Source organism: Hemicordylus capensis, chromosome 1 (assembly GCF_027244095.1).
Source record: "Hemicordylus capensis ecotype Gifberg chromosome 1, rHemCap1.1.pri, whole genome shotgun sequence".
In the NCBI taxonomy this organism is placed as follows: domain Eukaryota; kingdom Metazoa; phylum Chordata; class Lepidosauria; order Squamata; family Cordylidae; genus Hemicordylus; species Hemicordylus capensis.
The window spans coordinates 104305634-104321012 of NC_069657.1; positions in this window are offsets into that span (position 1 = coordinate 104305634).

Genomic DNA, 15379 nt, shown 5'->3' on the forward strand with positions numbered 1-15379 from the left:
AAAAGTCTTTAATGATGCATCTGTGCACCCAGGCTTCTAACTAAATATTGTTTTAATAGTTTTAACATTGCTTTAAAATACAGTTTTCAAATTTTAAATTGTAATTTTTTTTCCTGTTATTTATTTTGTTTTAATGAATGTTTTAACTTTTCTATTGTCATTTCATTTGTTTTAATGAATGTTTTAACTTTTGTTTCTGTTCTCACTTATTTTGCTTTGTTGTACACCACTCAGAGACTAAGTTTTGGGCAGTATAAAAATATGTTAAATAAATAAATAATAAAATATGACCAATTTCCAAACATTTTGCAGAAAAATTGCTCATACCTTCACCTATTTCTATTCCACAATGGTATCAGGGTCATAAGAACAGCCCTGCTGGATCAGGCCCAAAGCCCATCTAGTCCAGCATCCTGTTTCACTCAGTGGTCCACCAGATGCCGCTGGAAGCCCACAGGCAGGAGTTGATGGCATGCCCTCTCTTCTGCTGTTACTCCGCTGCAACTGGTACTCAGAGGCATCCTGAGATCAATGTACAATGTATGATCAATGTCAGTACTCAATGCTAAGTCATGTTATTTATTATTTATTTTATTTATTTATTTGATTTCTATACCACCCTTCCAAAAATGGTTCAGGGAGGTTTACACTGAGAAATAATGAATAAAATGGATTCATTTCAGCTTGTGTTGTATGAAGTTACTTGAGACTCTGAGGCTTACCTCCTTCTTGATGAATCCTTGCCCTTCCTGGCTAATTAAATCTGCAAGATGGGGAGTGGAGTTGGCTGTCCACCATTCTTGGGCAAGATCTTGGAACAGGTGTAGTGACTCGGGTAATCCTGTATGAAACTGATTACTTAAATTTATTCCAATCTGCATTCAGCCAGATTATGGGACAAACTGTTGGAATGGAGTTCCAGTGCATCAACTTTTTGCACCAACTATCATAATGACCACTAGGGGCATTGGGAGCAGAGGCAGCTAGTGAGGGTCTCCTTACCTGTCCCTGCTTTCCTCTGCTCTATGACCCCTTCATTGACTCCTCAGGGACTTCCTGTACTGAGTCATTCCAATTCTTTTTCTCCTAGAGAGAAGATGGAAACCTCTCTCTCTTTCCCTATCTATTCCTTATGTAGCTGATAGGATAGGTCTTTCCTATCCCAAATGTACTTCACCAATAAATCAATTTAGTTTAGACTCTACAGTAATCTCCATGCATGTTACTTAAATAGCTGCAACAGCTAAACTCTGCACTTTGTAACTGGAGGGGTAGCTTCCTTGGTGCTTAGCTAAATAATCACAAACCCCAATGGAAACTACCTTGGGCACCCCAATGGGTGACCTACACTGGGAGAGAGGAAAAAGATATGAACCATTTGGTTCTCCCAGACGTCTCAACAGCTTTTGATACCATCAACTATTATATCTTTCTGGGAAAATTTGAGGTTGAGGCTAGCAGGACACTGCTTTGCTATCTAGCAGGACACCCAACCTACCTATTGGGTCAGTTCAGGAAGGCAGTGCTGGGGAACTACTGCTGTTCCCCAGCACTGATTTGTGGCATATGAAGAACCACAGAAATTAATCTCCCCCACCCTGCCCAAGTTTTCCAACATTTACATGAAACCACTGGGTGAGCTTCATAACAGGCTTAGGTTGGTGTCATCAGTTTGCAGATGGCACTCAGCTCTTCCTTTCATTCCAGCCATCTAAACCTAGACAAGCAGTAGGTTACTAGCAAGCAGCAGGAGAACACATTACACTGATTCTGCACCAACCCTGACTCTGCACCAATTTATTTCTGGGCCTGATTCAAAGTGCTGTTATTAATTTATAAGGTTAAACTTAAACAATTTGGGACCTATTCCATTCAGTCCTATATTATTCCCAGACAAAGGTTTCTGCCACTGAGGTTACTCTCTGACCCATGACTAACTGTGATCCATTTGGCGATGTCAGCACTGGGTCATGCGTAGCCACTGAAGGATGCGTCTGAGCTTGAAGTTGGGATCAGAATGGTCCAGCAGAGAACCAGGAACAGACCAGGACCCCAAGTAGGGAAGCAAGCTGGGGGTTAATGACAAAATCAAGTGACAAAGCAAACTAGCAGGCACCAGTAAACAGGGTCAGGAGACAAGCTGTGACTCAGAATTAAAGCCAAGGTTTAAAGCTGGGCAGACAAGTGTAAAAGGCAAACCAAAAGTCAGAGCCAAAACCAAGGGCCAAGCCAAGCAGGAACCAGGATCTAAAAACACACTGCATCAGGCCCAAGGAGGCCTTCAAACTTCCATGCAGGAAACCTTTATATCCCTAGTGTCCTGGAAAAATACAATAAACAGACAGGCCAGGTGGGGACAAGCTGTTCATTGAATTTTGAGAATGCCATACCTGGCAAGGCTGTGAAGTTCAGTGATCTTCTACATGGGGCAGCATTCTGCAGGTTCTCGGATTTCCAGTCTTGAAAACAGGCAGTTCCTGTTGGTGGGGATCAGAGATAGAAAATCCATCCTTTCATCCAGCTCCACCCAGGTACGTCTGCCCTATCCCAGTTAGAGTCACGAAAAGGGCCTGGGTCAGTCTTGATCCTGGCACTCCTCAACCGGGTAGCCCAGGTTATTTACCTGGGCTAAAAGTGAGGTAGGAAGGCACACATGTGCCTGCCTACCCCACTCCCCAGTCATACAGTCAGCCATTTAACTATAGAGGCTGGGGGAAGGAGCACCCCAGGCTCAGGGATTTATGCAATGTACCACGTAAGCAGCACAATGCATCATGAGATTCCTGGAGGCTGAGCATCCTTCCCCCGGCCACTCGGTTGCCACTCTGCTCATTGCAGTGGTGATTGTGTAGGAACACAGCGAGGCAGGCAGAGCAGCATCAACAGCCATGTGGAGGAAGGTAGGACCGATCCTTCTATCCCCCTGCCCCCTGGCCTTCCCTGGACCTGGAAAGAAGTTTGTGTGAATGTCCTCAGGGTGTCACTCTATGGTTATGGAACTCCCTTCCTAGAGAGATCTGAATTTTCCACTCACACATTAGTTTTTAAAAGAACATAAATGTTTTTATTTAATAGAGCATTCTCTCTTAAAATTATATCTTCTAGTATCTATGTTTTTTGCTGCTTTTTCTGTGTTTTTATTGTCTTATTCTATCTGTTTTTATGACAACATTCTATGGTAACTGTTGCTTTTATGTTCTATTTGTAAGTCACTCTAAGTTTTAATGAAGAGTTGGCTATAAATCCATTAAACAAATAAACCCTATAAAAAGAATCTAGACATGATTGTTACCAACTGGAAATACAAGAATAGTCATAAACAATATACAGTATTCTATGAAAACAGGATGCTGATTGCTTCATATGAAGAGCTCTAGGGACATTGTTTGCCACTGGTTAACTGGAAAAAGAAGCTGCAGCATGTGAAAGGGTAGCCACATGTCCTAGAAATGTTTGTACTAATATTTTACTAAATGCCAAGAATAATCTGTCATTCTGTTATCACTCTCTATCCATTGCTTAAGCAATCACATCAGATTACTTTTCCTTGGGACATGACTGTAGGCTTGTTTACATGATTAGTTATCCTAAGCTAATAACCCCTTAATTCACTTCAGCCCCTCTGGCTGAAATTAGTTGAAAGCAAGGAAAGTAGCTCATAGATAATTAATTACTCTTGAGTTGCTTCTGATGTATTTCACATTAAGTGACCTTGTAGATAATAGCATTGACAGTTATTTACCTTTAACTTAGACAATATCTATTGAAAAATAGAAATCTTGTACAGTGTACAGTGTACAAATGTACTTGTACACTGTATTGTCCTTGTACAGTGTCTAGAAGCATTCTCTGCTCACATTCGCACATAATGTGGAACCACAGTTGAATAGGCCTGTATTTCCACAGATGTTATATCCGAATGCAGGGAAATGGAGACAGGTGTGGCAATGAAAACGTGGGTTCAAAACTGGAACTCCTATCTGAGCTCTTGGGTTGTAGTGAGTTCCCTCATGCTGGTGACTGAGACTAGGGGCAGGGGGCAGAGGAGATTTGTGGGCTAGACACATACCCATGCTGGGCCCTATAGACAGAAAGGCTTGCATCTTGCATGTGTTCATGCCCTGCCATGCCACCTGCTTGCCAAACACTTGTTGAAATTACAAGCTCTCCCTTGTGGTGGACCAAAGAAGCTGGCTGGGATCGTTTATCTTAGCCTACCTGTACTTTGAGTGTAAATGTAGAACTTCCCAGAAACCATCCATCCTCCTACAACCCAGACAGTTGTGCCAACACCAACATGCACATAGATACATGTTTTATAGTTGCCTCATGAACACAAAGTAATCCCTCATGAATACAAAGTAATCTTACATTTATTTAACTAAGCTTTATTCAGAAACAACTCAATTTTTCTCCTTCTCCTTTCCCTCCCTTTCCTTTCTGACTCCACCCCCTCCACTCTCTACAGCAGGGGTTCTCAACGTTGAATCCCCAGATGTTATTGGACTTCAGCTCCCATAATCCCCAGCCCCAATGGACTTTAGTTGGGAATGATGGGAGTTGAAGTCCAACAACTTCTGGGGACTCAACGTTGAGAATCCCTGCTCTACAGGATCCCCACAGGGACAAAATTCTAATTGACAAAAACATAAAAGATTGCTAGATAGACCTAACCCTTTCTTTCTTTCATCTATAAGTAAACAGTCACAAACTATCCAATATATGCATACCTGCCAACATGTCGCTATTTCCCCATTCACCCGAATGGTAAAATAGGGAGATGTTGGCAGTAGTTTTCCCTCTAACACGGATTCCCAGAGGTTGCTGACTAGAACTCCCATAATCCCCAAGCAAAAGCCATTGCTATTGGGGATTCTGGGAGTTGTACTCAGCAACATCTGAGAATCCCTTATAGAGGGAACAGGGGTTGGCAGGTATGCATATGTTGTTCGGTAATTTGTGTTGGAAATTCTCTGTGGTGAGAGAATCCCTTGCTCAGAGTGCACAGAGGCACTCTGAGAGAATCCCTAGCAGAGTGCACAGAGGCACAACACAAAGTGGTTTTAGTTAAGCATGCGTATGTGCTGAGAGTAAAGTAACTTGGAGCCAATTCATAGTTTCAAATCAATATAAAAGGCATTTATTAAGGAACTCCATTCTAGATAGGAAAGTGAGGATTTAGGATCTCTAATCTAGCTAGCTAGCTAGATGCAGATGGATTCTGCATCCTCTCTGCACATTTGGTGCAGGGAGAGAGCCTTGCCATGTTGCAAGGTAGGCGGGCAGGTAGCAAGAGAGAGAAAGGAGGAAGTTGAATCCCTGAGATTAGCAATCTACATTTCAAAGGGATAGCATCAGAGCAGTGGAGAAGGGATGACAAATATCTTGACCCTCTAGCCCTCTGACTTACTAGTCTGTCCTCCACTGTCTGAGGCAAAGAGACAGCGCAAAGTCCTTTAACTTTCCAACAATTTGTTTATAGAATAATTTGGAAGGGAAATAGCTTGAAGCACTTAATGAAATGACATGATGTTATTTTTATTTTATTTATATACCACCAGACTCTGAGGCTCTATTATTATTGTTGTTGTTGTTTACACAGTCAGACAGGTGTTATTGACTGGTTTGTTTTATCCAGACACCGAGTCCTTCCCAAGGACCTGGGATGGCTGAATTTTATTATAAATGTTGTTGCTGTTATTATCATAGTTATCGTCACAGAATATAGGCTGTTCCCAGTAATGTTGCCTTTTGTAATTGGTTGATGGTGATTTCTGTGGCCCCTATGGTGTTGATGTGCTCTTCAAGGTCTTTTGGAACTGCACCCAGGGCGCCAATTACCACTGGGATTATTTTTGACTTTTTCTGCCACAGCCTTTCAATTTCTATTTGTAGATCTTTGTATTTGGTGATTTTTTTCTATTTCCTTTTCTTCTATTCTGCTATCCCCTGGTATTGCTATGTCAATTATTTTGACTTGTTTTTCTTTCTTCTCAACTACAGTTATATCTGGTGTATTGTGTGGCAGATGTTTGTCTGTTTAGAGTCGGAAGTCCCATAATATTTTTACATCTTCATTTTCTTCAACTTTTTCAATTTTATGGTCCCACCAATGTTTGGCTACAGGTAGCTTGTATTTTTGCAGATGTTCCAGTGTATCATCCCTGCTACTTTGTCATGCCTTTGTTTGTAGTCAGTCTGTGCGATCTTTTTACAACAGCTGATTAGGTGGTCCACGGTTTCATCTGCTTCTTTACAAAGGCCGCACTTGCTGTTTGTGGTGGATTTTTCGACTTTTGTTCTTATTGCATTTGTTCTTAGTGCCTGTTCTTGTGCAGCCAGTATTAAACCCTCTGTTTCTTTCTTCAGGTTGCCATTCTTAAGCCATTGCCAGGTCTTGGTGATGTCTGATTTTCCACTTATATTGTGCAAATATTGACCATGCAGGGGCTTATTTTTCCATTTTTCTGCTCGGTTCTTGACTTGTTCTTTCTTGTAGGCCTGCTTTGTTTCATTGGTGTTGAATAGTTTCGCGTTATTGACCATTTGAAGTGCATCTTCTTCACTGTCCTTGATATATTCTTCAAGGCCTCTTTTCTCCTCCTCTACTGTTTGATGGACTTGCAGCATACCTCTTCCACCTGAGCTGCGAGGGAGGTATAGCCTGTTGACATCACTGCGGGGGTGCAGAGCATGATTGATGGTCATGATTTTCCTGGTCTTACGATCTAGCGTCTCTAGCTTTGCCTGGGTCCAGTCTATTATTCCTGCAGTGTATCTGATAACAGGTATAGCCCAGGTGTTTATGGCTTGTATGGTGTTCCTGCCATTGAGTTTGGACTTGAGGATTTTGCTAACTCTCCTGATGTATTCACTTCCTATTTTTCTTTTAACTTCAGTGTGTGCGATGTTATCAGCCTGGAGAATGCCCAAGTATTTGTAATGTTCTTTCTCTTCCAGGTTCTTGATCTTGCTTCCATTGGGCAGTTCTATTCCTTCTGTTTTTGTTATAGAACTGCCCAATGGCTATTATTATTCTTATTATTCTTATTGCTACACAGTCAGACAGGTGTTATTGACTAGTTTGTTTTATCCAGACATTGAGTCCTTCCCAAGGACTTGGGATGGCTGAATTTTATTATCAATGTTGTTGCTGTTATTATAGATATCATCGCAGAATGTAGGCTGTTCCCAGTAAAGCATGAAGAGGTGCTCTTCAAGTTGTTTTGGAATTTCACCTAGGGCACCAATTACCACTGGGATTATTTTGGTCTTTTTCTGCCACAGCCTTTCAATTTCAATTTGTAGATCTTTGTATTTGGTGATTTTTTCTATTTCTTTTTCTTCTATTCTGCTATCCCCTGGTATTGCTATGTCGATTATTTTAACTTGTTTTTCTTTCTTCTCGACTACAGTTATATCTGGTGTATTGTGTGGCAGATGTTTATTATTATTATTATTATTTCTTGTTTACACAGTCAGAAAGGTGTTATTGACTAGTTTGTTTTATCCAGACATCAAGTCCTTCCCAAGGACCTGGGATGGCTGAATTTTATTATCAATATTGTTGCTGTTATCATTATAGATATCGTCGCAGAATATAGGCTGTTCCCAGTAAAATTGCTTTTTGTAATTGGCCGATGGTGGTGATGATGATGATGATTAATTTGATTTTTAGACCGCCCTTCCAAAAATGGCTCAGGCTGGTTTACACAGAGAAATAACAAACAAATAGAATGGATCCCTGTCCCCAAAGGGCTCACAGTCTAAAAGAAACATAAGATAGACACCAGCAACAGTCACTGGAGGTACTGTGCTGGGGGTGAATAGGGCCAGTTACTCTCCCCCTGCTAAATAAAGAGAATCACCAAGTTAAAAGATACCTCTTTTTCAAGTTAGCAGGGCCACTTGGCAAAGTCATAACAGTAAATAAAATAAAACCACAATAAAACAAACTATTAAAACAACAATGAATTAAAACAATTTAAAACATTCAAAAATTCCTAAAAGCCAGGCTTTTAAAAAGTGTCTTAAGAGCTCTTTTATTGATTGATTGATTGATTGATTGTTAAATTTATATACTGCCTTTCATTAAAAACAATCCCAAAGAGGTTTACAAAAGTTTAAAAAACATATAATTATAAACATATAAACATATACTTTTGAAGAGTGATAAAGAAGTTAAGCCTCAAATAGCAATAGGGGGTATATTCCACAGCCCAGGAGCAGCTACAGAGAAGGCACACTCCTGAGTCACTGCCAGATGAGCCGGAGGTATATAGAGATGGACCTCTCCTGATGATCTTATTGTGTGGTGGTGATGAAGAAGAAGAAGGCACTCTCCCAGGTAACCTGGTCCTAAGCCATTTAGGGCTTTAAAGGTAATTACCAGCACTTAGTATTTTGTCCAGAAACCTATTAGCAGCCAATGCAGTTGTTAAGAAACTGGATAATATGGTCTCTCCGAGAAATCCAAAAGACCAATCTAGTCACTGCATTTTGGGCAGCTGCACGTAGAGCGCAATCCAGTAGTCAAGCCTAGAGGTTACCAGAGAATGTGCCACAGTTTTGAGATCACACTCTCAAACCTGAGAAACCAGAGTGAGGCCTGGGTCCAGAAGCACTCCCAAGCTATGTATCTGTTCCTTCGGTGGGAGTGCAACCCCATCCAGAACAGGAATATCTGTTGTGTTCCTTGAAGTATGACCCCTGACTGTGAGTACCTCTATCTTGCTTGGATTCAGTTTCAATTTATTATCCCTCATCCAGTCTGTTACTGCCTGTAGGCAGGCATTTAGGGGGAAATGGCTATGCCATTTCCTGATGATGATGTCATGGAGAAATAGATTTGGGTGTCATCGGCATATTGATAACACCCTCCTCCAAATCTCCTGATGTTCTTACCCAGCGGTTTCATTTAGATGTTAAAAAGCATCAGATATAAAATGGAGCCCTGAGGGACACCATACAATAGCTCTTGTTTCAGAGTGTGCTAGGGCAGGCTTCTTAAGTAAAGGTCACACAATTGCATCTTTCAAACATGGAGGCATCCTGCCCACCCCCCAAGGCATTTTCTCCCTAATTTGGCAAAAGAACTTGAAGGAACTGAGGTTAAAATTTATTTGTTTGACAATAATTGAATATACTGTACAACTTGTTTGACAAGAATAATTGAATACTCATTTCTAGATTGATTTTTTTTAAAGTAATGTATTGTAAAATTATAATTTGTTAATATTTATATATATAAATATTATGGACCAAGGAGACCATAAAGTTCGCTCAGTGGTCTTGATAGTCACAATCTTTCTGTCTGCTGCCTATGTGTGAAACCACATGGTCATGAGCTAAGCCACTGATATGCCATTCTAACTGTTAAAACAGTTCATTCTAACCATTGAAAGACTCAGCTATAGAATATTGATGAATATTTTCAGATAGATGAAAGGTCAGTTTGCTTAAGAAAAATACTTACATGTGGCATAGGATCATGATGAATCAGTCAGTAGAAGAAGCACCAGGGGTTCTAGGCAGTCACAATAGTGATAAGCTGAGTAGATTGGAGGAAAGGAATAACCAAAGGGCTGTAAGTGGACAAGTAAAGGCTCTTGGGAAAGCAAGACAGACACTGTCAAAAGAAAAGGCCAAGAAAAAGTGGAAGAAGTCTCACAGGAGACTCATGGAGCACTGAACAACAGGGAGGAAGAGGAGCTGATGAAGAAGAGGACATTAGGCTCAAAATGTCAAGAGCAGTGGGTATATTTCTTGAACTTCACACATGAAGTCATCAATCAGTCTTTATCTACAAGCCTTTGAATGTTTTAAATTTAAACTAAGATTCAATTAATCTGGAATTTATTGGAAAATTTCACCATGCTCTTTGAACTTAGTGGGTTCACTAAGTTAAACAGGGTTACAAGCCTATAACATCTTATTAAGACAATGGTTGGCACACATACCTGGAGGGTGAAGACTAAGTCTATCTTATGTACACTTTCGTGAAGACAATCCAATTGGAATAAGTAGCTGACATCCTGATTAATGAAGCACCACTGTAATGGGTGAAGCACCAGTGCTTCTGAAGAGTTCCATACAAATGCTGCACTGATGGTGGTGTGTGAGGGGGAGACCTCTACTTCCCTGGAAACTTTCTGTGTCACCTGAAAATATATCCCTGAGGGCTACACAACCTTCAGGGATATATTTTTTGTATGGCACAGAGTGCTTCCTGGGGGAGGTCATCAGAATTTGCCCCACAACTGAACCAGCAGTAGAGCTGAGTTAGTTGAACTTTTCAGAAGCACTGGTGCTTCATTAGTCAGATTGTTCACCATCAGAATTTTGTTTCAAATAAACAGGCATATGTTTGGGCTACAAATCTTTATCTGACTTCAAGGCTGTAATTATTTTTAATACAAACATTCAAACATAAGTTTGCCTCAAAGTAATGTACATTTGAATGAGAAAAGCTTGTTACATATTTGCCAGTTTCTGTAATACCACACTTTACAATATGAGCTAGGTTTAGTAAAACTCATTATTAAATTATTATGCAGAAATCTCACTTTCTCTTAGATAAGTAAAAAAAGAAATCCATGTTATAGAGTGCTTGAAAAATGCACTAAAAAGCAGCTATGTTATTGCACACCTAGCAATATATAAGGAAGTAATCCATATATATAAAATTACCCAACTTCATCAATAAGCTGATAATGAACTCACTTGATTTGCCGTGCTTCCCACACAAATCTGCTATGTTAACATTCTTGACATTTTCCCAGCACTTAACAATTAAATTGTTAGCAATAACGCTTTTTTTCTTAATTCAGAAGGACTAGGGATACTAGCCATAAGAAAAACCTGTTTTTATAGGTCACGTTTCTCCATCATATAAGTTACTACAAAATGAAAGTATTCCAGGGAAATATCAAATTTATTAGGGATGTGCAAATTGATTTGAATTTGAATTTATTTGATTCAAATCTGGGTGATTCAAGTGGTTCAAATTATAATTGCTTAAAATGAATTTTAAAATTCATTTTAAAATTCAAAATTCATTTTAAAATTCATTTTAAAAATTTAAAATTCACCGCTTAAAATGGATTTTCAAAATTTGATTCGAATTTGATTTGAGAGCCATTTGACACCTTTAAAAAACCATTCAGGTCCCCTGATTGGTTAAAAATGTGCTAAAACGGGGTCAAATCAATTCAAATTCAAGTCAAATTTGAATTGAATTTTTGGACTGAATTCAAATCTGATTTAAATTCTATTTGAATGATTTTTTTGGAATTCCAATTTAAATTCAAAATGGATTTTAAAAATTCATTTTGTGCACATCTCTAAAACATCACAGATCCTGCCCTTCTGTATTAGTGGGAAATGAAAGGATCTAGAGATTATCCCTGTTCACATGACAAATCTGCATCCAACATTCATTCATTCAGTGAACCTGTAAACGGAGCATATGTGCATGTGAGTATAGACTGCCAGGTGAACAAACTAGATTACCATCCTAGTAAGACATCCAGTCCCCCATGACTAGGAAGAACCCAACTATTGCCCCAACACATAGGAGACATGAAGTGGTGGTGGGTCTACTGAGAAGGATGGAGCCAAGTGTGCAAATCCAACAGATTATCCAGGGAGAAATGCTGTCTTCCTGGTGTGTATATTCAGAATATGAGGGAGAGGTTCCATAGATTCATCAAAGCTAGTGAACACTTCGCTTTCCTGCTGCTCTCTGTGGAACAAAAGATCCAAGCCAATGTAAGCCTTACTTGGAATATGGGCTTACATCATGAGGAAATTACTCAAAGTAGTCCCATTGAAATTAAAAGGACAATTCAGGCATTGCCATTGGACACTGTGTCCTGTTGTGAGCTCTCAATTGATAAATGGGAATGGCAAAAAAGATGATGAGGGATCCAGAAACTACATCCTATGTAGGATGGTTGAAGGAGCTGGGTATATATCTATCCTAGAAAAGATTCTTTTCTAAGGGGTTAATATGGTATCCATCTCAAATACCTGAAGGACTGTCACACAGAAGGAGGAGTGGACTTGTTCCCTGTTGCTTGTGAGAGCAAAACTAGAACCAATGGACTGAAATTAGAAAGAAGCAGATTTAGGCTAGACATTAGAAAGAATGCCCTAACTGTAAGAGTCTGCCCCATGCAGTGGTAGGCTGTTATTTACTGGGTGTTTCCCAACAGAGACTGTTAAGCCACCTGTAAAGGATGCAGTGACAGTTGCCTGCACTGAGCAGAAGGTTGGATGCAGTGACAGTTGCCTGCACTGAGCAGAAGGTTGTATTAGAAGACCTCCAAGGTCCCTTCCAGCTCAAACATTCTATGATTCTATGACCGTTCAAAGAATCAGCAGAATATGTGGAGGTTGGGGTTGGGACCAGCAGGAACAAATTCCCACTCCATGTGCTCATTGACTGTAGATTCATAGTGTGAATAGGGCCATAGTCAGCCTTACGCTGAAGGATCTGATACACCTGATTCACCTTGTCTTGATACAGTGACTGCATGAAAAGAATCTGGTGTGCAGTTAACATACTAAGGAGGTTCTTTCACAGCATGGGTTAGAAAGAAGAGTGCCCGAACCTCTCTGTGCAAGTTTTAAGAACAGTGGAGTTCCAAAGGTTGATCTGCTGGTTCCTGTAAAAATATATATACAGGAAGAGCTCTCTGGTAATTGTACTTGAACTCTTGCCTGCACCACTGGAAATGTGAAGGAAGTTCCTAAAATAAAGCAATGAAAAAATAATCCATGTAGAATTGCAGAGAATAATGTATTGATTGTTGGTTTTGTTAATTAATTAGTTGCATTTGTTTTTCTATATCCCTCTATGGATTGTTCTTTCATTGTGAAATACCATTAGACCTATAGCTCACTCTCTGGGCAATACCTTAGCCATTTTTCACTTCTAGATCAAAGTTAGGAGGACTCTGCTTCCTGCCTGTATATCATCATCACTCTGGTTGCTGCTTAAATTCCATTATGTACTCCCGTACAGTCAAGATGCTTGCTTATATTTCATGGAAATATTTTTCTCTTCTCAGATCTGTTCCTGACCTGCATTGCTAACCCACTCCTTTTGTTTCATGGACTAGTAATTTCTTCACTTTGTTATGTAGCCTGAACTTTGCTGTGCTTGTAGCTTAACCATTTGGCTTAAAATTTCTCAGCAATTTGGCTTTTGATCATCTGTATTCTGTTTCTAGTTAGTTTACTCTAGCATTTCATCAGGTGCAAAGTTTTGTTTTTATTTATTTATTTATTATATTTCTATAGTGCCACATAACAATGTCTCGTGGTGGTTTAAAGTTAGATGATACTGCACACATCTCCTATCCTGGACCACAATCTTAACACTCTGTCATTATCATTCCATGCTGTCAGTGCAATTTGGTCTGTGCCATCAGCATCCTAAGCCATTTATATTGGCTTTGAGCCACCCACAACACAGAATAGCTGCATTGTGCTGGAGAATCTGTCCTGGAACACAACATTCATAGTTATTTAAAGCTAGACGTAGATACTCTGAGAGAGAGAGAGAGAGAGAAACCCAGCCCAGCTGCATTCATTTAAATGATTACATATCCAGCTATGTCTGATTATGCTAACATAAAACACAGCTGCATTCATTTAAGTTATTACATGCTGAAATGTATAAGGATTGTACTTTGGTCATGCAGACATTAAAAGGAGTTTTGTGCTGATGGTAGGAAGACTACGATTTGGTCATTCATGAGTGTTTTGATTATAAACCTTTAATAATTCATTTATCTCCCTGTTTTTGTTTTAGATTCAAAGCTGTTTTTCCCTTGAATATTTGAACAGCTTGTTTATTTCCATTTATTGTATTTTATTGTATTTTATTTTATTTATTTAACATATTTGTATACTGCCCAAAACACAAGTCTCTGGGCAGTTTACAACAAAACAATAAAAACAAGTAAAAAGGTTAAAACATTACAACAATTTCAAGCTTAAAATGTTAAAACTATTAAAAACCACCAAACTATTAAAATTCTTAGGTTATTCCCAAGATCCCTGGAAAGCAGTCTAAGGGAGCTTAGCCCGCTTTCCAGGGATCGTGGGAACCACTGGGCTCGCAGGTGAGCCCGGTGCTCCCAAAGCAGCTAGCCCGCCTACAGCACCCTCCCCTCAAATAAGGTTAACAGAGCGAGTGCACCATTAACCACATTTCGTTGCTTGTGTGTCACAGTGGTGAGTGGCGACAAACGAGTATACCCCCGACTGAGAGACTGCAAGCAGCCTCCCAGGCTCAAGGGTCTCTTCAGGATTCCCTGCACACTCATATGGGGCATCCTGGAACAACCCCCATTGGCTCCATGACAGAGCGAGCAGTTGTGTGGCTGGCCGATCCGGCCACCCAGCTACAAGCAGCTGCTCATCGGCAGGGAGACCCGCTCTCCCCGCAGAACCCCCTCAGGCGCTTCACACATGTTGTGTGAAGCACCTCAGACTAGTAGCCATTAATAGACATGTCCTCTATGAAATTATCTAAACCCCTCTTAAAGCCATCCAGGCTGCTCCCAAGCCAGCTAGCCAGCCAAATTCTCCCTCCCTTTAAATGAGGTTAACAGAGCGAGCACACCTCATTTTTTGCTTGTGTGTCACCGTGGTGCATTGAGACACACGAGTAGACCCCAACCGGGAGGCTGCAAGCAGCCTCCCGGGCTCAGGGCTCTTTCCAGGATGCCTCACACACTTGTGGGGGGCATCCTAGAACTTCCGGGGGCCACATGGCCCCTGATCCCTGCAGTCCCTGCTGGCTCTGTCACAGAGCCAGCAGTCATGTGGGCAGCCAATCCAGCCACCCAGGGCTGCCTTTTGATCATCTGCAGGGATTGCGGGCTAAGTGTGAGAAGAGCTTCAGTATCTAATTAAAAGCCTGAGTGAAGAGATGTGTCCTTTTAAAAGCTATAAGAGATGGGGAGGCTCTTATTTCAGCTGGCAATGTGTTCCAAAACCTTGGGGCAGCACTGGAGAAGGCCCATTCCTGAGTAGCCACCAGACAAATTGGTGGCAACTGCAGATGAACCTTTCCTGATTATCTCAATGGGTAGTGGGGCTCATAGCAAAGAAGATGTTCTCTTAAATACCCAGGGCCCAAGCTGTTTAGGGCTTTATAGGTTATAACCAAGACCTTGTATTTTGCCCAGAAACCTATCTGCAGATAAGATAGGAGTGATATGATCTCTCTGAGATGATCTAGAGACTAACCTGGCTGCCACATTCTGAACCAACTGCAGTTTCCAGACTATATACAAACTCAGCCCCACATAAAGCGCATTAAAGTAGTCAAGTCTGGAGGTGACCAGCAGATGTACTACTGTTC